This window comes from Phalacrocorax aristotelis, chromosome 4, assembly GCF_949628215.1.
Source record: "Phalacrocorax aristotelis chromosome 4, bGulAri2.1, whole genome shotgun sequence".
Lineage (NCBI taxonomy): Eukaryota > Metazoa > Chordata > Aves > Suliformes > Phalacrocoracidae > Phalacrocorax > Phalacrocorax aristotelis.
The window spans coordinates 36446147-36473559 of record NC_134279.1 but is presented as its reverse complement, the minus strand read 5'-3'; the positions used below and the strand labels follow the sequence as shown (position 1 = coordinate 36473559).

Here is a 27413-nt window from a genome sequence, read left to right as displayed (position 1 = left end):
AGAAGGCATTCAGCAGCTTTAGGTAATCTGTGGGGACACATAGAGCCAACACCTTACGTACTATTAAAAGCAGTATTTTAAAGCAAGCAATGACTTCTAATGATGAGTGCGCTGTGTCTCAGATGTGTCAGTGGTGAAAGTACAAGCCTGTGAGATGAACACAAGATCGCATAGCCTATAAAATGAAATGGCCTTTTAAAACAAATCAAATCCTATCCTAGGCAGAATGATAAACAAAAGGGAGAGCGCCAAGCTGAAACTAACCAATATATTTCAGTATTAGAAGCTCTATTTTTACTCTTCCTTCTGACCACATTTTGTAAACATGCTAAAAGATAGTGCAGAGGAATGGAAGAAAAATTCCAACTCCCTTAGACCAACAGTAGTGATCTAATTAAAAAAGATTCCGAATGGCCCCCAAACCCAAGAGCAGGCTGGGAAAACTGCTGACTGTATCCTAATCTCTAACTCACTAGGGTCTCCGGCAGGGCTGAGACCTAAATTTAAAGGCTTACTTAGTCCTTTTGGATTGCTGAGCTTGCAGCTTTTTCCTCATGGAAGCCACTCCTCTTTATATTCTTCTGGAAACACATGGTACTGCGTTTTGACATTTAGATTTTGCTTTTCATTCCCATTCCTGTGCCTGGAGCCTCCACTGTAAAGAGACAATGAGATTTTTAATAGAATATTAATATATAGGTTATTATCCAGATATATATCTTTATCATATATCTAATATAATATGGAATAGAATATTACTATAAAAATAGAATTTTAATCCTGTAAAACTCTAAGTTTATAGTTTTTCATTCACATTCAGAATATTGTTCTTCATTTCCCACAGAAGCAGCTTTCTGCCCCACAGTGCAAATTCTAAATGGGAAGCAATATGAATAACTTTTGAATGCACCATCCTGCTTTCTTACTGCCAGGGCTTTCCTCTTTATCACGGAAACTAAACAACGAAAAATTCAACCTTTTATCCCAGGTACTTAGGAAGACCAGCTGTAGGTGCTAAGGGCCAAATCAGTAAAAGCCTCACCCTGATCCCAGGTATGTTATGTAAATACGGATTAACTCCATTGTTATGGATTTGTGCCATGGACTATATGGATTTGCTCCATTAGCATAAGCAAGACAGTTTATTCACAGGAACTTTTTTTTACATATTCATTTCCATTTCCATTGTCGGTCATCAAGATGAAATGTTATAACTCTGAAATCAGCCTGTCACTTATATAATTTGAAAACCTCCTTACCATAGAGCTTGCAAGCACACCACTCCTACACACATGCACTTCTAGTCAAATTAACCTTCAAGTCAATGAATATTTAATTTTTACATTATTTTCGGCATCTCATCTCACTCACAGTAAGTGTGTACTGGGTAATAACATAGCTGATACAGTGCTGAATTCTTTGAGGCACAAGAGATGAAGTAAAAAGGGCTACAGATGAACTAACTACTGTCCTGAATACAGAAAGCCCAAGATAAAAAGGCTTTGTCAAGTGGTGAAATGCAGACAGAAGGCAAGGACAGAGAAACTCAGACCAGACATAAAAATCATTATTTCCCACCTTGACAGCAGCACTAAAACTGGGCTAGTAAGGAAATTAAAGCACTGGAGGCCACTATGATACATTATAAACAGATCAATGGCATAAAATGTCACATATATCTTCTTTCCAACATTTTCAATAACTAAACACTGACCTTTTTAAAGAGGTACAGAGCTGTGAGAAATAATCCAATTCATTTTTGGCTAATGCTATAAACCTAAAAGCATCAAAGAGAAAAGTGAAGCCAAGAGATATTACTTACATTGTAAATAAGCCGAAGGATTTCCTTTACTAAAAATTCTCTCTTTCAGAAGAGTATCAGAGAGTCCTACAATCTACACAGGGCAGTTCAAATTTTCAGTAGTATCACTAGTTTGAGAAAAAAACAAACCTAAACCCCCAAAAAATAAAAACCAGGAAAAAAAGGTATTAAAATTACTGTTCCAGCAATATCAAAGCAATTTTATGAAAGTCTACTGGTCTGATGAAAATTTCACTTGTACACATCCTCAGATCCAGGTTCAGATTTTGCCCAGAGCATACGCCAGGCCTTAGACTAACCAGGAATGTTCCTATGGAGTTCAAATTATTTCTTTGTGTCAGGCAGAGGAGTGGTTTGAGACTGTCTCACTGCTCAATGACTGACCTACGCATCTCTTGATTACACTGAGTTGGAGCTCTCACCTTTTCCTCCATGACCTCCAAATGGAGCCTCTCCCAAAATTTCAAAACCTCAGAATCTTTCTATGATCAAATTGTCATTTTCTAAGCAACCCCACTGCTACTGTAAGCCATAGGCTTGAGTACCATAAGAAAACTGTTAGATTAAAAGTTTCACTGGTGTTTCCACTAGTTTGATGTAAAAATATTTAAGAAAGACTGAAAACACTGATAACTACAGCAGGGAACAATAGGTGGTTCCTGCACTGTTGGTATCAGAGGTCTCGAATGTTAATTTCCTTACTGACAGTATTCTCTGTGTGTCTCTAAAAGATTATAAACCACAGTATGCAAGTGAGAAGAAGAAATAAGAAGTACCTCTTTGTTTCTATCTGATTGCAATGGTTGACTTATAAACTCATGCAGCTCTTTAAGAAAAGCATGTCTTGAAATAGCTGGTGTATTTAAAGGATTTTGAAAAGGATTTAGAAAACTAATTTTAATCAGGCACATTCCAGCTAGGTTTTAGGTTTGGTTTTATGTTTGCTTAGGGAGGAGGATTATTTATGCTATTATTTTGAATCTATTATTCATGTATTAGCTGTCCATGTCATGAACAGCATCTCAGGGAAGAGCTGATCCTAGGTCTAAAGAAGATATACAAAGCTAGATATCCATCTGTGCAGAAATCTGATTGTTGGGATTTATAGTCATACTATCTCTCCTTACTAAATATTTTCTGTGAGGCTGTAATTCCATATGTTACTGCACAGGACAGCAAGAACAAACCTTTAATGTACAGAAATTAACGTAGAGCAACTGCAAAAAATAGCAGCAACTATAGCAAAAGCAGTAGTTGGATAAAGCCAGAGCATTCTTTTGTGGATTCATACATAACCCAAAATGGAAATCAATTATTTCCAGGTTTACAGAAAAAAAAAAGTAGAGGGGATGTGTTTAAAAAAAGACTACAGTTTGCTTTCTGTTGTAATACTTTGAATTGTTTTATTTTTCTTCAGATATGTACACTGCCTACCCATGAGGCAACAGTATCTGCTGGAAAGGTTATTATCCAATGTTATAGCTGACATAAAAAGAAAACGTTCTCTCATTCCATTCCTCTTTTAGCTAGCCAGGACAGCCACATATTTTATGGGTATCAAGTAGGAATACTGAAGGTGTGATAGAGGCAGTGGCTTCTGAATTTCAATAGAAACTTTTTACAGTCAGGAAAAACAGCTCCCAGCACCACTCTGAAAGAGCTGTAGTAAGAAAGCTCCAAAATTACCTTAAGACCCAATATGTTTTTCTCAGTGGGAAAATGGAAAGCCATCATTTTACATTAAATTCCCTAAATAGCCTTGCTGATGATATTTTTTCTGTATTTTTTAAAAAAGTCGAATTTCAGTTCTACATGCCAAAGGAGATGGGTTGCTGATTAAAGCTGTTTGATCACACACCAGCAGACTGAAGACCTCCCACTGCCTGCTCAAACTGCTCCCTTACTTTCTCAAATGTCTTTACTATTTTGACTTCATCTGTAGCCTTGTGTAATAAAAACGAAGTCATTTGTCTGGTATGTATTTGTATCACCATGATTCCAGCCCTCTGTTTTCACAAATTGATTTTCAGCGTGTTCTTTCCATGTACGTTACCCTATTGCACATTCCAAAGCTACCCCAAAAATAATTACGATGAGATGCTCATCCTAACACAGAGCTGAAGCTACATTCCTAGCATGAAGCTGCTTTTCAATATATATTCCATGGAACAACTTTCTTTGAAAACAGTAATACAGCAATATATTTGGCTGGTACTTTACTAATGCTACACAGAACATCTGTCCAAAAGGAAAAAGCATATCAGAAAAATTAACAATACATGTCGTGACTCATTAGGATCAGCACATGAAACCATTGCTGCTGGCAACACAAGTGACATGCACAAGTCAGCTAGTGGCAAAGACATGTCACTCCTTCTAATCACAGGAGGGGGGACATGAGATGTCTCCTGATTACAAAATACTTTCTCAATTTAAATTTAGTACTCATGTTGATTAAAAGGTTTTCCACTTTAATCTTACTTAATCAGATAAAAAGACCTGGTGCCATGTGCATGAGGCAGCATCTATGACTCATGGTAAACCGCTGCTTAGCAGAAAGAATGCAGAATGCAGCTCTCCTCACACAAAAAGGAGGAAATTACGCTTGTAACTACATCATTCCTTGAAAAACAGCAAGGTTCATAATAAACGAAATAGGATCATATGTAATAAAAGTAGTGTGAACTTATGATACTTTTTTATTAAATGACAAGAGTGTTACTGAAGGCAGACCAAAACTATCCCTTCTTGAGGAGGCAAATTAAGATAGAAATAAAAAGGTAAAGGTAACTTCTTCCAAAATTTCAGAATATTATGTGCAAGACGGCATGATTATAACTTGTATGGTTTGATTATAGTCTATGTGTATGCACAGTTCTCAGGACTGTATGAACAGCCAGCTCACCATCCAATTGCTTATTCATCCTCACAGTGATCATGCCTGTTCAGTTGCAAGAGAGATGTTAAATTTTTGCACACATAGTTTTGTTGCACAAATATTAGCCTGGGTTTCTTGCTGTAGAGGTCTGAGGTCATGTCTACACCAGAAAGTTCTTCTGGCAGGACTTGGGGTTGATTAAAGCTTGTACACATTGTGCTGGAAGGACAGATAATTGCTGAACAGCCTTTGCTAGTGCCAAGTGTCCTCCCCTTTAAAGTCCATTTTGGTAAAAAATATGGTACACACATTTTCTATTGACCCTAGCAGCTCTGCTGAGCACAGTTGCTCAGGGACATCTTGAAGTGTGTTGTGGGATATTATCAAGGAGCTCAGGGTCAAATTCTCATGATTCCCTTTCTTCCAGCCCACTAAACTTCTCCCATTCTTTGGCATTCACATTTCTGTTTTAGATTTTTCATTATGCCTTTCATCTTTCTGTTCAGTCTCTCAGTCAGGAATAGGGCCCCAGAGAGATAAGCAGCATCCCAGAGCCTGCTCACAGACAAAAACTCCCTGCAGACTGCACTCCCAAGGTAGCCAGTAGAGCTGTGGTAGAGACCAGGTGGAGTGGCTGATGATGGCAGTGCATGAAAAAGGCAAGGTGTCCTAGACCTTTGATGATCAGCATTGCACAACAGAGCAGCAGAAAGCAAGCGTTAAAGAATGTGCCATGTCATACTGCGGTACAAATTCAGGAAAATCACCAGTCACCCCAAATTTCACAATGGATGAAATGTCCTCTGGCGCAGAGACACCGGTGACAGCAGACGGAGACTGTTCATTTGCCAACCCTGAGCCCAGATGCTGATTCACTGGGGGCAAGAAGGGCCAGGGAGTTTACAGAGGTTATAATCCCTCCCTTAGCATTGTTACATGGGCTCAGTCTGCTCTGGCATAGCACAATATCCTCACATCTGTATGGATGCACAGCCTTCCTCTTTTTCATATCCAAAATCTGGCTCTGTCTGGCCAAGATAGTTACCAAAGGTTAATGAGGCTGGGGCTGGAAAGCCCAGCATGAGGACAGATTGTCAATCAGGTGTGCCAGGACTGTGGCAACAGGAACGACAGGCAGATTGGAAATAATGGGACACCTGAACTTTGGAAGAGGCAAAAGTGTGGTGCATAACCCTGTTTGACTCACCGCATTGTGCCTCTGAGTACACAGGAACCGAGGAAGAGCTACGCTGGATCAGACAAAAGGTCTAATTAGCCTTGTACTTCTCTGACAATGGCCAGCAACAGATGCTGAGAGGAGTGTAAAGAGGAGACCAGGCAAGTGGTGGCACTTCTCCAGAACCCCCTCCCAGTCTCATGACTTTCTAGGTCACACTGTATCTCATAGTCTTTGATTAATTCCTTTTCCAGTAATTTGTGCTGTTGCTTTTTGAAACCCTGTAAATTTTAGTATCCACCACAAGCTGTGGTAAGAAGTTCTACAATTTTTGGGGAAGTTGCCTATAGAACTACATCAAAAGTTTACTTTGAACAGGTAACAGATTTAATCTGATGCTCATTATGTTTTATACTGAAGGAGGCAGCAAGAAATTGCTCACTATTTACTGTTTCATGGCCATGTGGGACCTCATAGTCTTCTACGATAGCACCCAGACTTATGCAACGTGGATGCTTCATGAACAGCATTCACTAGATGGGGACAGTATGTGCAGCCTTGTAAATACAAAATCTTTTCCAACAAAACCGATAGGAATACAATCCTGGGACCTACATTTGTGGATTTAAAGAGCCAGTGCTGATATCAGATGGCTGTTTGATTCCTTGGTTTATACTAACTAGCAATAGAGAACTGTTTGCTTTTTTTCTGAACAGGGACAACAAAGCTGTTGAATGTGTACTAAACAGACTGAAAAATCCTGTCGCTGACTCATGAACTGTAATGAGTAAGTATTATTATTGTTGCTACCGTATGTTATGTTTTCCATAATATTTGTGGAGCGAAAACTAGCTGGGTGGGAGCAGCGAAGTGTAAGGACGGCTGATTTTGAATAACCTGGCACAAATAGAAGAGCTCAACAAGGCTGTAAAGATCCCTTTAACACTCAGTCAGAACTGCACAGCATGCTGCTTTTGTCTAGTTGTTTGCATAGTTGGCTTGGATTTAGATTTTTCATAACTTGCAAATGCTTGTTATGAATAGGGTAGAGGGGACATTAGAGCCTGTAAACATGTATAATTAGGAACGTCATTATCTAGTTCATGATTTGAAAACAAAGTTATATCAAATTGTGATACACAGTGTGCAAAGAGAAATACACTTCAGAGCTTATGAACTTGAGCATTAATACATTTTTTAAAAAAACTTAGTCACACTAAGATGCGTGCGAAGTGTTTTCTGACACATCCTGTATCTTTTCCCACAGGCCAGTGTATGTTTCCTTCTATCTGTCTTATCCATGGAAGTCCTGCTACAAACTTCCTAGGCCTCCCACAGATTTCACCATTCTTTTAATATTTGTCTTGCACTTCCTCCTTTTCTTCAGCCATGTTGCACATTCTCCCTGGACTCAAGCGTGCTCAGCCATTGTATCATGCATTCCCACTGATTCCTACTATTACACTTGACAAGCACTGGCAAAGTAAGCTGCCTTGCTTTTCCCGATTTTCTTTTCCTAATCAAGGTCAATTAGTAGGGGCCTCTGACTTTGAAAAAGTCGAATATGCACACTGAATAAAATGTCAAGTAAGGAAAAATAAAATCACCTCAGCGAAAATTTGAGAAGGGTTAGATTTGCTTCAGGGGTCTTCCACAATTCAAGCCATCACAAACATGAAAGCACTCCTGAAAGCCTTCGTGAGAGGTGTTTGCAGCAAGAGGAAGGACTCTCAGGGTCACTGGAAGCACACTGGCAGCAGACTACAAAAAACAGGAGTAGGTGGACATGAGCACTGACTGCTGCCGGTAGTTACGCTATTCATGACTTCAGTGTGGGATCTTGCCATGGATGGTCTGCAGCATCGTCCAGCCCAGACCTATGTGTTTTGAAGTCCTCCTGGTTAGCTGAAAGGTTAATGTCCCCTTCCCTCCCCCAAATAAATTCATCATTGCTGGGTGCTGCCAGGAGTCCTTCCTTGTGGTCAGAAAGGGTGTCCTCTCTCACTTGTGGCAGCACAGATCCAAACATGGCCGGAAGTTTTCTGGTAGCCAGAAATGGCAAGTTTTGGAAAGGAGCCCCAGATTATCCTTTGCCTTTCTACATCTAATAATGCAACTGAAACAGCTGATGTTCTTTCTTGTCCTTGCTGGCTGAAGAATTATGTTGCTTGCAGAGGTAATTTTACTTTGGAGATGGGAAGCTGCTTTAACCAGCAAGAACTTTAGCCAAAATCTTCACAGTGCACACTAAGTTTGAGAAATTGCTATAAAAATTACTGCAAAAAAAATCACAGTCCTAAAGTACAATCACAAAATGGCATTATTTACCATGCTGCAGATCACGACTGATCATTTAATGCTGTGCTTTGTATTAGAAATACATTCTGTGTTATGGAAACATGAATATTTCAAAAGTTTCTTGATTTTCTTTTTGTGAAAACTAGATACAATAGAAAACCAATTACATCAACACTGGTCTCCCATGGTTTAGAAATTGTGCAGTAAATACTGTAAACAATTAGCAAATCAACATTTTCATTTGTTTTACATGATAATGCCCACAACAAAATGTGCCAGTTTGGGAATGCTGTTCAGAAAAACACTTGAGGCAGGAATCCTGCCAATGACAGTTGTATCAACAAAGAGCAACAATAACACATATGCTTTTACATAATTAGGATAATTGGTTTTATTACTTAAAACACAGTTTTGTTCTTGGGGATTAATTGACAGGGTAAACATTAGTGTTACCTTAAATTACTCAGTCCTTGTTAATCTGAATATATCTTCTCAGTCTTCACCACATATGTAAATGTCTACCACAACCTGACTGAAGTACCTGCTAAACTGAGCTTTTCCTAGTCTTTAATTATGAAGTACTATATTATAGTCTATCATATGTATAACATACTATATAGTGTGTATATGTATAGTATATATAAAAATATACTATATATAGTGTATGTATATTGTATATATAGAAATATACTATATATAGTATATATAGAAATATAGTCTATATTTATAAACTATTATATAAAGTACTATTCTTTTCAGCTTCTGCTCTCCTATAGCTCCTCCATTCAGCCTCCTGGCATACTCTGTTGCCCTCCTGCCTCTTTCTAATGCAAGGATCCACTGGTTGGCCTTCTGCTTCTATTTTGCTTTTACTGACGCAGTGATTTACCACCTGGTCTAATCTCTGATTTACAGGTGTGTTAGATAGCCCAGTGAAAAGCACTTCCAGGGTAAACTGAATAAACTTGGAATTTATCCATCTTCAGAAAACAGTGCAAAGCCTCTTCATCTCTGTCACCCCCAAAGAGTTTTTATGGCAATAGTTCCTCCTTCTATGTGCCCTCCTACGTCTCTCTGAAAAAAACTGTAAAACTAAATACACGCAAAATAACGAAGTCAATAAACTTACCAGAAGGAGGAGGACACCACCTGAATTCAAGCAGAAACGGACACTCCAAGAAAGAAGAGAAACTCATTAAGCCCATTAGGAACTTTGCAATTACAAAATTATTTTACACAGAAGATGCCCCCACAGTAAGACATTGTAAGAAAGGATAGGTAGAGAGAGGGAGATGCATGGACATGAGATTTTAAAGCAGAACCAAGACAGCTGGTAGACAGAAGAAAAAATATCAAAGCTTTCTGTAAATATTCTGGGCCTGATATAGGTATCAGTGCAAATCAGTCTTATTCCCTTGAATTTAGTGGAACTATATTATTTATAACAGCTTAGTGTGAGCCCATCTGCCCCTTTTGCTGTAATTGGATGGCTAAGAAAAGAATAAGGGAACTGTTCACTGATAAAATTAAACACAAGCCATATTTTCTATGAAAAGTCATGTGGGACAATACACATGTCATTTCCCTGTGTGGCTGTATGTCCAACATTTCTTTGGCCATCAAGTGGCACGTCAGTCTTTGCAAAGGTGCTTCTGCCAGTGCACGATGTTGTAATGAGATTTTACCACAGGAAAAAGAAAGGCTGATTAGTACCCTTGCGAGACTTCTGGCACGCACACACTTACAAACCCATTTTGACAAAACATTGTACAATCTACTTTTGGACGAAAACATCTCTAGGCTTTTACTAATAAGGCTCTGACTTCAAGGGTACCTGCACTCTACTTTCATTCCTACCACATACTTATGCTTTATTTTTTTAATTATCGTTAACTGTTAGGCTGTGACCAGGAGGCACAGCATCCAACAGAGCTTGGTTTTGTTTCCTTTCAAAATATATATTTGGAACTTTATTAAGAAGAGGAATTTGGTTTTACTTGTTAGCTTTGTAATTTTGACGGACAACTGGGGTGACTTTATGATCCTCAGCACCCGCATGTGTATCTCCTGTTATCCATCAGTACACTTGAGTGTACTGATCATTTGAGTATACTCAGTCATTTGCAGCTCCTCCTTTTTCTCCATACACAAAATACTACCTGTATATATACGCTCTCCCCCCTCCCACAGCGAGATAAAGAGGCTTAATCTTCTCCTGGGCTCTGCATGATCTTCTTTCATCTCCTTAGCTTTGTTCCATATAATGAAAATGACATCACAGGGTGGCTTTTTGCCTCTTTCCACATTACTTTCAAATTAATTAATGTCCTAAGTTTAGAATGTTTAAAAGGATTTTAATTTTTACTTGGCAATTTGAGTGTGCATACATCATTTTTATCTTTTTCTTGGGATGTATATTTTTAGATCAGTGACCTTTTGAATGTATGATTCACGCCGATTTAATGTTTTCCAGCTGGTACATTTTCAATTAACCTGATACAAATGTAGTGAAACTGATACTTTTGCAATGAAACCAGCCACTACACACCTGTGCTCTCAATTTTTTTACTGAAAATAGATTTTCTTTTCTTCTATTCTCTCTTATTTCCCAACACGTCTGTAATAACCTTTCAGGACAAAAACAACATAAAAGAAAAGCCCAGACACCTGTATACTAATGCTACCTGTCACAGACCAGGAGCTATTCCAAATCAGATAACACTATATAATTTATTGTGGAACTATGAAAAGTCAAGCACACCTTTTATTTATTAATGCAAGTGGCTAAGTAGATTAAATATTCTGTGCATCCATCAGACTGCAATAAGCTCTGCAAAAATGATTTTGTGATTCCTTGGGTTGTAATCTACACACATGTGGTTCTTAGACCCTCTCTCAAGAATATTATCAAGTGCACCAGCAGCTGAGCATTCAAAAAAAAAACCTATCAGAGCATGTTATTTGTCCATCAAGCAGCAGACCTGAGCTTTAATGGGTTTCTTTCACAGAGGCTATACATAGAGTGTGGGAGCAAAGAGCATTTCCATGCTTACACAACCAGGCATGTGTCCTTTCTGCATTCTTATTTTGTCATGACAAAAAAGTCACCTTACCATCTCCAGCCCTGGTCCCCTCCCTGAAATTCTCCTCTTCCTCTACAATACTCACAGACACATAGACTCACTCACAGTTTGAGAATTTGATTCACCTTTGGAGGTGGGACAGGTTTCACTTCCATATTACTTCTACACTCAGAAAAATACCTCTCTACTCCTGCATTTTCAGCATAGAAGGGAGAATTATAAATTGTAGCCTGAAAAAAATAAATAAAACTGTAACAGGACTCTGAAAATTAAGGTGTTGAGAAAAAAGCCCATGGGGCCTCTTGGTTCAAGTACAAAGGCAACATCAAAATTCACAATCACATTACACGCAAAATGTTAGGAGAGAGAAGCAGCCAAGAAAGTTTTTAAACTTTGACCCTCATTTACCTTCTTAGTGCAATCTGCAGCAAGTAGCGAAACCCATAAGGAAGCAGCAAGCCAAGGTACCAGTTAAAAAAAGGCATGCATATTGTTGATATAAACAGATCTTGGAAACTGGCCCTTAAATGTGCTTTAAATATTTCTGTTTGCAATTATATTAACAGTATCCTGTATACTGGATTTTTTAAAAATGTTCTTTCAAGTGAGCGCAATGCTCTTAAGGGTTATGGTTTTGTGTTCCTCACAAAGTGTCACTGTCTGACATGCTTAGATCTGTCCATTACTTATTCTATGTGATCCATAAACCCAACGAGAAGATTAAAGTACGGACAGCCATTGCAGCCATGACTTAAATTGTGTATCTTTTTGGAGGACGATGATATTAAATAGTTTTACTATAAATACTTCCAGATGTTGAGCTCATGGGGCTGAGTCTAAATGTACAATGGAGTGTTGATATTATTTTCTGTGAAATGCTATTAGGAATGCTTAAAAAGCTGGTTATATAAATCAAAAATAATCAGGAAATACTCTGCAAATGCAAAGACATCAGTTGAACATTATTTGGAAGGACACTATTATTTGTTGTCAGTTGGTGAAATATTTCTGAAAACGTTACACAATCACTTACACGATTTTATATGTGTTATCAGGATAATGTTAATTCTGGAGGTATTTAGTCACTTGTTAATACCTAACTTCCACCATTAGCTACAGTACCAGAGAAAATATAGATGTATTATTTTGGGAAGCAGAATCTGTCCCCTCTTACTTGAGTGACCACTCACATGCTATAAATAGTGAGCATCCGATATGGATAGTTTGCTAACCATCTACAATCTGAATTTTTCTGAAAAAATTATTCAACAAATACTTATGAATAGTGGTTACATGTATAGGAAAAAGAATTAGTTTGCACATACTTATACATAAAAAAGAACTACAATTTCAAAAAGCTGTTGGGTCCTGTCATTCTTGTTTGTTCATTTCTTCCACAGCTTTTCATCTCACATCTGTGGGATCACCTGCAAACTTAACAGATATCAGAAATTGCCTTAATTTTTAGCAGAACAAAAGAGTTAGTGGAGAAAAAGGAGCCGCCTTTTGTTGTAGTAATAATACTTGCTTCTGACTTTGACTTTGAGCTCACACTACTCTATATCACGAAAAGCCTTAATGCAATCAATGTCATCATATTAATGCAAAATCCAGACAGGTAGTATAATACAATAATTTAGATTTGAAGGGACTTCCAGAGGTCATACAGTCCAAACACCTGCTTAAAACAGGATCCAACTTCAAAGTTAAGCCAGGCTGATGTTAGATCAGGTCAAAATAGAAAATAAGCTGGTGACCACAATCATGATAGTCCTCTGATACTTTAAAGTTATATCAACTACTAAGCACTCTTCCAAGCACTGTTTGAAGCACTAAAGAGTATTCATTTGAATGATTTTAAGTTTTGCAGCTTGCTTTTATCCCCTTTGTCAAGACTGATAAATCATCGGCCCTTCTCATAGAGGACAGATGATATTTAATCTTGGGTCTCAACTTTAACACTTAAAAAACCCCAAAGTTTGGCTGCTGAATGTGTTCAAGAGGGCTTCAGTATGGACAAGGCCAAGCAGCTCAACAAGAGCATTGCCTAATACAAGAAAAGGGCTAAAAGCTTACAGTAAATACTAGGGCAATGTCTTAGACTCTTAATACTGAGCTTTCAGAATCCATGTTCTCTAAAAACCCTGGAGACATAAAACGAAACTAAAAATGAAACTAAAATGTAGGAGTGGAATGAAAATAAAAATAAACCGAACTTCACTGAACAAATGTAGCATTATAATAGCAGTAGCAGCCTGCCACTGGTTCTGATTATAGCTATATTTGGTGTATAAGAAAGATGGAACTCTAGAAATTAGTGAACTAGAGTAAAACACATCGGCTAATCAAGAACCGACCACATTAGTATGAATGACCCAGAACGATTGTTGGTGAAACAGCTAAAACGAAAAACTTTCTAATATAACTTTTTTAAGATGGTAATAAAGTCACCAGATACTTTATATTTGCATTGATAGTCTCAGTTTATATGTATGTTATTAACTGAAAGACTTGATGCTTTGTGAATTATAAGTGAGACTATTTTAATTTCATACATCAGAAACACTGCCATAAAATCTAAGCTGGAGGCTGAATTTTGCTGAGCTAGATCATTCCAAATTAATTTGTCAGTAGCCCTACAATTAATGATTCTCATTAACAGATTAGGCCACAAAGGGATTACCGCCTTACCAGCCACTTACGTGATAGTTTGCTGCACACTGGGGAAACGGGCTCTGCAGGGATGCTGCAGATCCCAAGCACAGATGGACGGGAGGAGGCGAACAAGTTTGAGACTGAGTGCAAGGGAGCATTTTCCTCCCAGCAGTCCCTCAGAGGAAGGGTGATAACTCATAGGAGAGGTACAGTCCAGCAGGTAGGCTTTCCTGGAGCAGCTGGAAGGCAGGAATAGTCTTCCCAGGCTGCTCTGAGGCTAGTAGGGCAACATATTACTGATTCCTATCACTTAATTGCAAACTGATCAATAACAGTCTGGATGACTCTGTTGGTAAGTGATAGCATTTAGCTCTTATGAAAGAACTTGGAGTCAGACAACAAACTTCTCGTTCACATGAAGTTTCAAAGGTTGTTTCACCAGAACAAATGAGAGAGCAAAGCTTAGCATGCATCTTTAAATCTTTGGTGTTCAAAGTACACAAGATGTTCACATGTTTACAGCATGCAAAAAATATATGACAATGGTAGAAGAGTTTCCAGTGAGTGAAAATAAAATATCAGCATTTGTCACTACTGTGATTTAGTGATTTGCTTCTGATCAGGGATTAGAAATGCTCAGTAAGGATCTCACAGCCATTAGAGCTTCATCTCCCTGCATTCCTTGTGAGATGCTTTAGATGCTCTTATTCTTGGATTAAAGCAAAATGCGTAAGGACGGATCACAGCCGAGGAAGCGGAATATGCAATTTCCTGTATCTGGAGTAAATAGAGGAATTTATGTCTGGAAGGAGAAACATTTTTGTTTCTCCTGTTCATATGCAATCTTACATTGCAGTTCGGTTTGTGGTCACATTAAAATAAAATCCCTTTATAGGAAAAGTTTCAAATAGATCTGAAAAAGAAACACCGATTTTTGTGTCCTGAGTTTTCAGTCCTGTCTGGGGTCTCTGCCTTCTGTTTGCTGGAGAGCTGTTGAAATTCAACTATGCACTTTTAACATTGAAATAGTAAAGTTAACTTCCCGAGGCAGCAGAAAATTAATGGGAAATGTGCCTAAATCACAGTGGTTTTAATAATAATTTTAAGGACTAAACTTGCCCTTTTTTTCCGTGGGTGGTCAGCAAGACGTGTCCTGCTCTCCTAAACCCTGCATCATGGCTTCCTCCACTCTTAGTATGGACTCTGTGTAAATAGCAACATTCAAGAGACTGGTGAGGAGGTGTAGGGCAAGACTCACTCCACAGGTCATTAGACGAAGAATCCACTGAGCTACACACAGTTATAGGGTCAGAAAACTTTCTGAGGAAATACCACTGCATGCTTGCCGTGTTCTTTTGGTGCTATTGGTAACCGAGACAGGATGTTGAAGTAGATGGACCTTTGATATAATCTGATATTCATACAATTTTATTACCTCAACTGCACTAAATGACATGGACAGCGGTAAGGAGGATGCAACTAGTGAAATGCTAGAATTTACAAGAGTACCTGTATCACAGCTGAAGTCTGATGTCCCTTACCTTGCACATGAGCCCACTGTAAAGACCAAAACTGAAAATCAGCCCAAGATCCAATATTCAGTTTTGCCGGTATAAATAGATTGGAATTAAACACAACACATATTGTTAAAGATATAGAACAAGCAGTTCAATTTCTCACACCCTACATCCACAAAAATAGTTTTTTTGCCTGTAAGGATGTTTTTAAAGACTGATGTGTTTATTCCTTCCAAGCCTACTATGTATTTCTTGAGAAGGACATTCTGGAGAGACATATGGGTTATAAATACACAGCGTGGCGATTATCTTGTGTGACAGGTGGACAGAAAGTCAATTACCAAAAATGTTTGCCTTTAAGAGTTAAGAAGGGGGTTTTGTGTGTGTTTCATTACTGGAAGAGCTGTAAAGGGTGTTGAGAGATTTGATTTTCAAAACAAAATGCAAGTTAAAAACTTGTCATGAATTTGGAAAGGCAGCAGCATCTAGTCAGATGCCTTTGATTAATTCTATGAAGGCAAGACCTCTTTAACCTCTCCCTGAAGTTCAGTTCCCAGAAGAATATAAAAGCCTTATGGCAAAATCCTCATAAGAATAAGAACTTGGGAAGGATATGGCTGGCTGAAAGACCTAAAACCCTGCATGGAAGAACAAGGCACCAGTGGGAAGAGTTGTTTGTGAAGGCAAATACTCTGTTCTTAGGTTCACATGAGCTCAGTAATACACTCGACATCCTGTGCTGTAGGAGCAGATGCCTAAACTTGCCAAAAGGCAGCGAGACAACACATTTCTGGACTTTGCCCATTAGTAGGAACAGTCTTATTATTTAATATTATTTAATACAGGTAGAGTTCCTGTGCATCAGCTGTACCTTGTCTTCCGAAAGGAATTGCAGTTCTCACCCGCAATCCCCATTTGAAACAGAAAACATTGAAGCAATTATGACTTGCATAAATGTGTTTTCTCTGTGGACCACAGCCAACCACCAGTAATGTGATAGTCAGCAGAGAGGATGTACCTGTCAGTATCTTCCTTTATTACAGATTATTTGAAAAACTGATGAAAAGATCCCTCTGTTTTAAGTGTTCACCACTTCCAAAGCTTCAATTTCCTAAGACAGCCTTTGCTAAATCTCGCAGAAAAATGACAAAACACTGTTCAGTGCTTAGAGGTTTCTTCCAGTAACTGGGATCGCTGCTTTCTGGGAATAACTTTGAAAACACTCTGTTGTCACGGTTAATGAACAAAGGAATGTTTGCTTAGACCCTGGGTATGTTTTTATAGCAGTTGTATAATACTAAGTGGTCCCTTTCATGTGCAGGACCAAGGTTTTACAGCTCAGTTCCTTTCTTAATCTGATTACAGTCTCTAACCTAGAAAATAAAAGTATTATACTTTATTCAAAGACTTCATCCCAGATGCTGGCAGAATGTTTACCTAGGCATGTGCCATGAAATTAAGGATAGCAAAATCCACATAATTTAAACTTGATTCTCCTCAGCCTATGGCAGCATTTATGTCTGCCAAAAACTTCAATCTTAGAAGTGTGTATATTCCATCGGTCCTCCTTAATAAGCTGTATATTTCATCATTGTCTCAATATAACTTTAGAGACTGCAGGCATCACAAGAACCTTTAGCACATCATTATATCTTTTCCCACTCAGTTAAAAGAAAGGAGGAGGCATCTGGATATCTGAAACTTGGTTTCTAAGTAGAAATATCTACCCTTCAAAAACATACTCTACCATTGCAAGTCTTTTTAAGTAAGTGAGAGTTGCACAGTAATAAAGGGTATAGGAGAAAAATTAAATTAAAAGGGATTGTAGTACTACATCTGAGTTGAAAACACTTGGATGATTCCCCATGGAACATATTATGTTTTCTGTCCCATGTGAAAGGAAACCAAAGCTAATTATAGAACATAGCACTGGGCAAGCAAATAAATCAAGCTTTGCACTGCCGAATTCTCACATCTGCAAATTAACAACTATGGGTCTGTTAGTGTAGACTCTCTGTTGCAACAAAACAATACCAAGCGTAAGTATAATAGCTTATCTTAGGATAAGAAGATGTAATCCAAAAGGAAATGCCCACTTTACAAGAATTCATAGCCATGGGCTAAATCACTACACATAGAGGTGTGCATTAGAAGCAAAGCATTAGCTCAGTATATAACGCTGCAAAAGCCCGCTCACAGTAACTGTGTAGAACTTGCATATACAGCATATGGCTTCAGCACTGGAAATATAATCTCAAATACTGAAGCCAACAGGATATTATCATATCCTGTATATTACACCTGCAGTATGATGTGCATTCAGTAATTTGTGCATATAGGGCTCAAACAAAAAATAACATATAAGTACATACATATTAAGTGTGTGCATGTGTGAATGAGAAACAGACAGAAGGAAAAACATGCAAATAGTCTTCCAGACAGAAACTTCTCCACAAGATAACACTAAAATATCATGTAACTGTAACTCTGAAAAAAAAGCTAATACACCCATTGCAAGAACCTGTAGCATAGATATGGTGCAGCCACCTCCATATGCACAAGCCATGTTGGCTAGCAGACTGTCTGAACATTCGAACGGAAAGATTACAGCAATCACATTGGCCACCAGCTTGCATGGTTCATCCACTCTGAAAAATCGGTATCAAACTACTTTTTTTTCTGTTTGCCAGCAGCAAGCATTTTCAGGCAGAAATGGAAAAACACTTCAACATCAGAAAACATCCACACCTGTGTGGAGACCATTTTTGAGGCTAAGTACTGTACTATGCAGTACATATTTTAATGTTCTTTGCAGAATTCTGCTGTAAGGCTCATTTTCCCTAATTTAAAAGACAGGTGATATTTACTTGCTGCTAATTCACTTGGCTGATTGTAAGAAACATTCATTAACAGCAACATCACACTTTGAACATGTAAAATCCTCCATAATGTCACCAGCACTGTTATTACAGGGAGGGAAAGGCACAACCTGAAAAAAAAAATCGGGGCCAGTTACTTTTTTTCTCCCCACTTTGAAGAACTGGATCTCACATATAATTTTAACTCTCTCTGTTTTGTCCTTTAGCTTTGTTTCTGCCTACTTGGCTGTTATCTCTCAAGAGTCAGTAGGGTGGCATCATAACCTTGAGGGATAATTCTTATTACAAGACACTGCAGGATTACTCCAGCTTCATTCAAACTAATGCATTTAGCCCGACCCAAAGGAACAAAACACAACCGCCCCACCCCGCCACTCACAATCATACTCAGGTGCTTCACTCCATCGATTTACCTGTCTAACTACCTTTCCGGATTTTTTTTCTACATGTTGCATTTGACTGCAACACAGGATAGCTTTCTCTAGCCAGCTAGCTCCTAGTATAGTAGAGGTCTGCTGCGACATACATATGCAGAGTTATCAACAGGATTCATTCAACACGTAGAGAAGTCTCTGCGGTCCTGATTTCATCAGTCTTTTTATCCATATTAGGCAAAATTAAAGCTGGCTAAGATAGCTAGCAGCGGAGGTGCTGAATTGTGTAAGGGCACCATTTGCCTCAGGAGCACTGAACAACTTTGCTGTGCTAAATTCAGGCCTCGCTACAGCCATTCAGTAGACACCACTAAGCCACAGATAAAAGACGGGAACTCAGTACCTGAGGAGCGTGTTCTCACTGTGATAATACAGCAGTAACAAATTAGAAAAACCCTCAGCATTGCCCAAGCTCTGCCCCTTCACAGATCCTTATAGTCCTGCTGCTAAAACCAGTAGTGCAGCATTAGGCCACAAACAAACACTTTAAATATCTCTAACGCATGGATTAGCGTATATGAAAGCCACTGCCTTTTATTGCACTGAATCCAGTTTGCTTAAGCATGTATAATGGATGTTGTATTGCTGGAGATTTTCCTCTCTTTTTCAACGAGCTAGATGCTGACTGGATTGTATGAAAGAGGGAAAAAACCAGGACTTTTGTAAGGGCCTTCTTTCAGCAGCTGGCCACACAAATTAGAACAAGATGTTAGAAGGAAATAGATTGGTTTTGGCAGATCCCCACTGATTTCCAAGGATCCCTTAATGATTTTGGAGAGAAAATGAGAAACAAAAAGGAAGTAGATAGTACCAGAGAAAAATCCCACTAGATCTGTAATAGGTACTTGTGTGTAGTAAGCCATCAGCATCTGTCAGTGCTGTCACTGCTTAAAAGGCAATGTGAAGTGAACTGTGCTTCTTATTAGCGGTGCCTGCCCTAGATGATTTGGAAATACAGTTGGCATGGTTTTTTTTAACTATGAGGTAAATAACTGTGTTTGGAAAAAAAAAAACAAACAGAAGAAGAGAAAAAGAGGCAACAATCATGTCTAAGAAAAACACTGCACAATGCATTTTACAATTTACTGCAACACAAATGGGTCTTACATCATTAGCAAAAAGGATTTTTATGAAACATTTCAACTTTGAAACATTGCATTAAAAAATCAGCATGTGATCACTACCTCATCTTGATCTGCTTTCCATTATACTTCTACAGGAAAAAAAAAGTTCTGATACAAGACAAAATGCAGTTCCCAGCTGTATTTTGTCATGAAATGGCTTTCATTGCCCACTACTCTACTATCAGGAAAAGATTCTCAGCAGCTGGGTAAATACATTCTGCTTTGTTGATGCTGCCTGTTAATTTTGCATTTAAAGGTTGCCAATGTTATAGAACTATAAAGCTTCAGAAAATACCATTGGTGGGAAGCGCATTTGCTATACTATGGATAATTCATAGGCAACAGATTAAAAGGATCATGCTGGTTCCCCTATGAAGTATTCCAGAATCTGTTTTCAACAGAGAGAGCCCAATGATTAAGTAGAATGGTCGGCAGTCAGGTGGTTAGATAGATAGTGTAGTATAAATACATGTGTATGTATATATGGGCTTACTGCCCAGCTGCAAGTAGTTTTTAAACCATTTGTTTTAAATAATAAGTTTTAACCTCAGGAAAGAGTAGCTTCAGCATCAGCCATTGTCCCCTTATAGGTAAAAGTATTGAAACTAAAAAAAAAAATTAAAATTGGTGATGATGGTTCATGTTACAAATGGTCTTCCAGACACAGTTTTAAAATACCATTTTCAAATCTTATTCTTTCTTTGTAATGCTTCAGTGTGTTGGGTTTGTACCTAGAAAGGTTTGCATGCACCTCAGACATTTCGAACATTTCTTTATGGCATAAGGTATCGCTGGCAAGAGATACCAGCATTACTGCTGACTGAATTTTCTTCAGAAATGGAACGCCACAGCTGTCAGCAAGATCCCACAGTACTGAAGCTAAATAGCTCTTCTTCCCACTTCCCCAAACAGCCTGGGTGGACCCATGTAACTCAAAATGCAGTTTACATCAGCTAATCTCAATCTACGCATGCATGAAAATGTACTTAGAGGAGGCATCATCCCTTTCCTGAAGAGTACACAGTCAAAAATACTGACACAAAGAGCTCAGTTATCCCCTTCCACCCCTGTGCTGTCTCCTCCCCACCATCTCCGGCCCAGCTCCCTTCTGCACTAAGATGCTGCTTCTCTCTCCCATATTCCCTCCTGTGCTCCACAAGAGCCCCTCTTGAGAGAGGTTTGGCACTCAGACCCTCTCCCACTCTCCATGTGTTTCTGGCATGCCCATTACCTTGCATTCAGGATTTTCCTCTGACAAAACAGGCTGAAAAGCCCTGGCACAGAGAACCAGTCTTAGCGCAGCTTTTGATAATCCCCTGAACCGACATCTAATCAATTTGAAAAAGAAATAGTAAATGAAAAGAAAGATCACTTGAAGCCCAGACTTGGGCTGATGACATTTGCTGTTAAGCCGAAGCACAGTAATCTTAGCAGCTGCAAAATTTCAAACCAGTTACAGGGGCTATAAACTAAGTCATAAGACGGAAGGAAGGAAACATGGAGAACAAGAAAAGATGAACTGTTAAGCTTCTTTTCAAAAACGGAGTTTGATTTAATGTTCCAGATTACTAACTTGGATTATTTGATTCCAAGTTTTGGCATTAATCCACGCTTTCCCTTAACGAGTCTGAATGAAATGTTCTTTCCACAGTCCTTGTAGAGATGACATAAAAGCACACAACAATATCAATAATAGGGAAAGTTCATATAATCCTTAATCCACAAGAAAAATAAACATGAAGTAGCATGGTCTCCATAGGAACTACATAAAATCTGGAGCTTGTATTTTGTGGGTCTCTCTGGTGTTACCATTGTAGAGCTCAGCCTGAGTCCCCTGGCATGACCAGTGGACACATGTTGGCTGGCCTACAAAAGGGAAAAGGGTATGCAAGTGTCTTCCCTTAAAATGGCTCTCTCTTAAAGGTGCAGTTGAGCACAGTGCATCTGAAGCTAAGGAAACCAGGGCTCCAATCTGCAACATATTCAGTGATCTATCCATTTATATGCTAAATACAAAATAGGAAATGCCCAACCAGATGCTACAGTCATCTGTATATTTCTTCGGGAGCAGGTCTGATGTTGTAGCTTTCTCTCCTATTATCATAAATACATACCTTGTCTGTGGTGCATGCAGAAAAAATGCCATTCAACAGCTCTTTTACTAAAAAAAGCTACAGCAAAGGGTGGCTGTCAGCAAGTGCTTAAACCTTCTGTGGAACACTGAAATACCATGGGTGTTCTTCAGATCCTCCTGCTTCTTGTGCAGCACTGCCTCTGGTAAGTACAAGCTCTCAGGATGTCTGAATTTCTTCACTGGCCAAGGGCATAAGTTAGTGAAAAACAAAGATGTTAGAAATCCTCCAAAGTTACAACATTATAGAATTTTTGCATGCCTTTGGGTCACTAGCACAGCTCCTGAGTCTTATCTCTACATACGGGAAATGGGAATAATAACTCCCTGTCTCAGCAGTGTAGCAGGGAAAACTGATAACTCCCTTGAAGACTAGGAAGTCATCAGGTATTGTAGGTTCTTATAGGTATACCGATAGACAAACCAATACTTTCAAAAGATGTAAAAAATATTATCTTATATGGTCAATTATAAATTCAAAAAGATTAAGCAATACAGTCAGCGTGCTCCCAGTGGGCCTTAGTTTTGCTACACTTACTCAAGTAAAGTAATCATACATCTTTACTTGCTGAAGCTACTTGCACCATAAAGCTCTATCTTCATTAGGGTAACAGTAGCAAAATCAGAGCTGGCAGCTCTATTTTCCTTTAAATCTTCTTGCCCTACTGTAACTAGAATAGCACTGAAAATTAAAAGGAGACAAGGGAGGAATATAGACATAAAGAGCAGGAGCAGACATTATTATTGTCAGTGAGAATTAGCCAGTCAATCTTTCTGACCACAAAGCAATTTAATTTCGCCTTTTACTGCATCCATTTTCTCTGATTAATTTTAATGATCTCAGACTTCTTGTCCCTTGGGGCTGGAAGGCTGCAGCACATTGTCCAAGTCTTTAACCTAAGGTCCTGTGTCTGCCTCTCTGCTGATCCTGCAGGTGGAAGCAGCTGGTGTCCTGACACTCCTCAAACACGCAGGTGATAATCTGACAAGCGTCCTTCCTCTCGCTGTGAAATATGCCATAACATTAAAGGCCTGAGTTACTCCTCGGCACTAAACAGCTGTTGGCTTTTCCTGACAGCATTAATACTATATTAGACATAGCAATGTTTCGACAGAGAGAGATGTTTAATTAAATTGCAGGTCTGCAAGGTTTCTATCAAAGGTGTTTATTCTACCAGAGCTCACATCTGCAAGACTTTAAAAGAAGAATTTATCTATATACAAAAGATACCAGTAGCTTGAGTCATCTGCACACAAGAACTCCACTTGATGTGAAAAGGTTTGCATTTTCTGACTCCCCTTACAGGAAGTCAAATCTGCTAACACCAACACATACAAGCTTTGTCTGTTTGAAAAGTTCATTGTCTGTTACTATGACCAAGCACAACACCGAGGCAGCTGTGTCTCATTCCTGTGTGTTCCAGTGCTTTTACTTAAACTCACATTGAGTACTATTAACAAAAAAAGACAGCTTAGAAAATAAAGCTTAAAATAACTTTAAAAAAGAAAGCAGCTTTTTTTTTTTTCCTTTTCTTATTCTTTTTCTGTTTTGGATATTCACCTCCATCTGCTGCTTCTAAGTCAGGAATAAATTAACCAGTCAAGAATACATGTATCCTTCATGAACTGCTACATAAATTGTGATAAACTTATTCATCTTGATCAGCCCCTTCTTTTGCCCCAGTTTTGTAGTCTGTTCCTTCAACATCTATGTTTACTCCTGTATATATTAAATCTATCAAATTCAAGTTCCCTGGTAATATGCCTGAGAGCAAGAATCTACTCAGTGAAGCTTGCATACCGCCCTATCCTGACAGCATCTTCTTTAACTGCTTACGCATCACCATCAAGATGTAAAAGTGAGAGGGTGAACTCGATGACAACATGGATTTCTACCGGATTTCCATGACACCATGTTTTATGGATTTTACTACATTCAATGCATTATCACAAACTTAGCTGCTCTCTTCTGGAAACAGGGAAGGAAAACACTGAATATAGTTCCAATAAAATGAGAAATATTTTGTTTTCCTATCATTAGACTTTCTACAGGAATGAATGATGAAGAAAAGGTCAAGCTACATTTTAAGCTGATGTTTCAATCTGGCAGCACTCCTTTCTTGTTGTCCAGATGTGATTAAAACCATAGCTATTTATTTTGTAATCTGCTGGAATATAACCCCTTTATGTAGTGGGGACCAAGCTGCTGAATAATGACAGTTTCTTTTAAGAAAAATAAAAAGAAGAAATGCGTATTTTTAACGTGGAGAAAGGGCTTGCCATGTACATAAAGTTAATAAATATTTAAATCCAGTCACTTAATTAAAGACTGTATCACAGTACAAATGCAAAAGGAAAGGGGGGAAAGATACATTAGCATCCTCGGTTTTGGTATTTCCTTACTCTTATCCCCTTAGCTGCTCAAACTGAGCATTAGTTTAGCCATTGTTTTTTGTTTAGGGAAAAAAATCAGTCAAGAAATATACCTAAATCTACCTTTGAAGAAATGACTGAGAGGTACAAAAAGATATTTTTAGAAGGACCAATGCAAGTCCTTCACCTCTTGCAGGAGCAGCTGTGGAATAATCCACGGGTACCGGTAGAGGACTGCCAACATGAATTACGTTAATTAAGGTGAGTTGTCAAATCCTTCCCAGTGAGACTGGCAATGTCGTGGTTTGAACAGATTGTTCTCTGAGAACGAATGACATTTACTCAAAATAATATAGGTGAGGAGAACAAAAGGCTGAAGTACCACTGCAGTTCTCTACAGTGGTGAGTGGCTGTTTTTGCAGTTACTCCAGAGCGATTTTAAGCTGGTTCAGGCACCTTTGGGCCCCTGAGTGGCTGAGGTGGGACAGCACACATCGCGGGCTACAAACTCACCAAGGAACCCACCCAGTTTTTTCTGTGCTTAGACTGTGCTGACTGCTTTCCCAACACAGTGATGCTGGTCTCGCCATCTGAGATAGCAAAGCTCAAACCCAGCTCAGACGTGTCTGTACTCGATGACTTGCAGTGGAGGCGTGCGACTTCCCTGGCACATCTAACCCTAAAGGCATAAGGTCGATTATATTTCTGGTTTTATTTCCTGACAAGGAAAATAAGAACATTACATTTCAGCAGGACAGGCATAGCCCTGCAAAATATGGCACATCGTAAGAGATTATTTCATATGAACTGGGAGGAAAATGTCAGAAGATTAATTTTTAATGTTTGTGTTTAAAAATGTCTGGGAGAGTGATCCATAGGTAGAAGACCTCATTGTTTAAAACTGAAGAAGCTGCTTGGACCGTTGACTATGTTACTCTGCCTAACCAATCTGTATGCAAAATCCAAGAGCCAGATGCTCTCTTGGCTAGACGTCTAATTCCCATCAGTGCCAAGGACAGGAACAGTCATTTATGAGCTGAGACCCTTGCAACCAACACCAAAAATCACTTTCTACAGGAATATGCATCAGCTTGGGTATTTTGCCATGCCATTAAGTCTCCTTTCAAATACAGCTTTCGACTTTGAGAAGGAATACCGAAGCAAGCAGAACACCATTTCTCACCAGTAAGGGGGTTTATGTATTTTAAGATGACTTACAGTATACGATGGTAGAAGTTTCAATCTGTGTGTCAATTGTTCAGAGGAAATCCTGAATCCAATCTTACAAACTCTAGCCACATGTATAAAATAAACCACTTCTGGAAGCTGTCTATATGCATATGAGCTAGCCATGCGAAAAACTCATCATACCCAACTGCTTTCTGAATGTAACATCCTTCTTGCAGGTTGGAATTACATTGCGTCATGATGCTTGTTTTAAAAAGCTTTTTTAAAAGCTTCTGGGCACGGCAGAGATTAACGTGTGTTTGCGCAGCAGAATTAAATGTTACATCTAAATTTATTTTAGCCAAATTAGTATAATTGCTGGGATTATCTAGAGTATTTTTCTCAATGCTCCATGTATACTTGAGAGACAAAGAGCAACTTCATAGTGAAACGTACGTTTCCTTGTCCAGTTCACACTTGTGATATATTCTGCAGCTATTAATTAAAAAGCAGGTATTAATGCTTATTTTCATGCCATAAAATCTTCTGGTTTTTGTTCTCAATAAGCCTCCATATTCTTTTTTTGTTAAGCCAGACTCTTAAAAAACTTTATACTCAGAGCCCTACACTCATATTTAGGAATAAATCCCATTCACCTCAGTGGGCCCCGATGGGACTTCTGCCTGAGGTAAGACTAGAATATGCAAACCTGATGTTCATGTGTTTTGACAAAAACATCTTCACACATTTTGAGTTCTTCAGTGCTGACAGTATTGATTTTTTCCCCACACCTTACCAACTCGGTGCATTGAATATTTAATAATACAGGTAATAGTAGGCCCCATTGTTTGACTCATGTAGATAACAGAATAATTGAAACCAAATCTTTGTCCTTCTATATAGTGAATGTAAGGTTGGAAAATTGATCGAAATGAATACAACATCTTTCGGAAAATCCCGTACTCATCAGCAGTAATGTAAAAGAAGCTAGAATAAAGTGGACATTTAAAAAATAATATTTTAAATTTTAAAATATTTTGCTGCCACCTTCTGGAATTTAATAAAATGGGCATCTCAAATGTTTGTAACACGGACATAATTTAGCCTTCAACAGGAACTGCAAATGCTATGACAGAGAAAGAATACATATGTTTTGTCTTTATTACTTTTTAAATTCTAAACAAGTATGTCCAATTTCACATTCCCACAGAGAGATGGAACAGCACAGATTCAAATTCAATGCTTTTATATGTGAATACAATAGAAAAAAAATATTGTGCATCAAGCATAACTCTCAACAAATGGCATGAATAATCAGCAGATTAAGCATTATTTGGTCATAAAGAAACATATGCAAGCGAAGCAAGAGGCTGCTCACAGATGATACATAAATATCAATAATCAATCATAATTAATTGTTAGTTTAAACCCAAGGTTACTTGTTAGAACGCAGGGCCTCTTTCCCCCAGGTGTGTTGTGGCCTTTGTGTAACCGCACTGCTTTTAAAATATAACTCTACATAAATAAACAAGAGGCAAACAAGTCCTAAGGCTTTGGGCTCTGTCCTATTCTCTCCCTGTTTCTGTCAGAAAGATTTTCTTCTGCTCAACATGTTAAAAAGTAATGCATTTTGGGGAATATTAATATATGCAAATATATCGCCAGTACAGAGAGTATGTCAGAAGTTCTTTATTATCACTAAGACAACGGAAGAACTAATCCTATTTTAGAAAAGGAGCGATCACAAGCATTTAAACTGGAGGAAGAAGACAGTTGCCTGTATGTGGCCCTGAAGTCAACAGGTTTTTTCCGATGCACAAGATCAATGTTCCCAAGAGCATCCTGGGGTTTGGTCGCCTCCATCACTGCTCGTAC

At 38.5% G+C, this 27413-nt stretch overlaps 1 long non-coding RNA gene across 2 annotated transcripts in view; it reads left to right on the top strand.

Moving 5' to 3' along the window:
- The window catches only part of LOC142056356 (uncharacterized), a 161097-nt gene extending 133874 nt beyond the window's left edge, over nt 1-27223 (top strand). Inside the window, exons 6-7 of one of the 2 annotated variants that reach the window (XR_012660303.1) lie at nt 6594-6664; nt 24568-27223. This is a non-coding gene — a long non-coding RNA (uncharacterized LOC142056356). Of the gene's footprint in view, nt 1-6593; nt 6665-7144; nt 8803-24567 lie in introns of those variants that run through there. The other variant, XR_012660304.1, reaches the window with a different exon arrangement.
- Nucleotides 27224-27413: the final 190 nt, after the last annotated feature.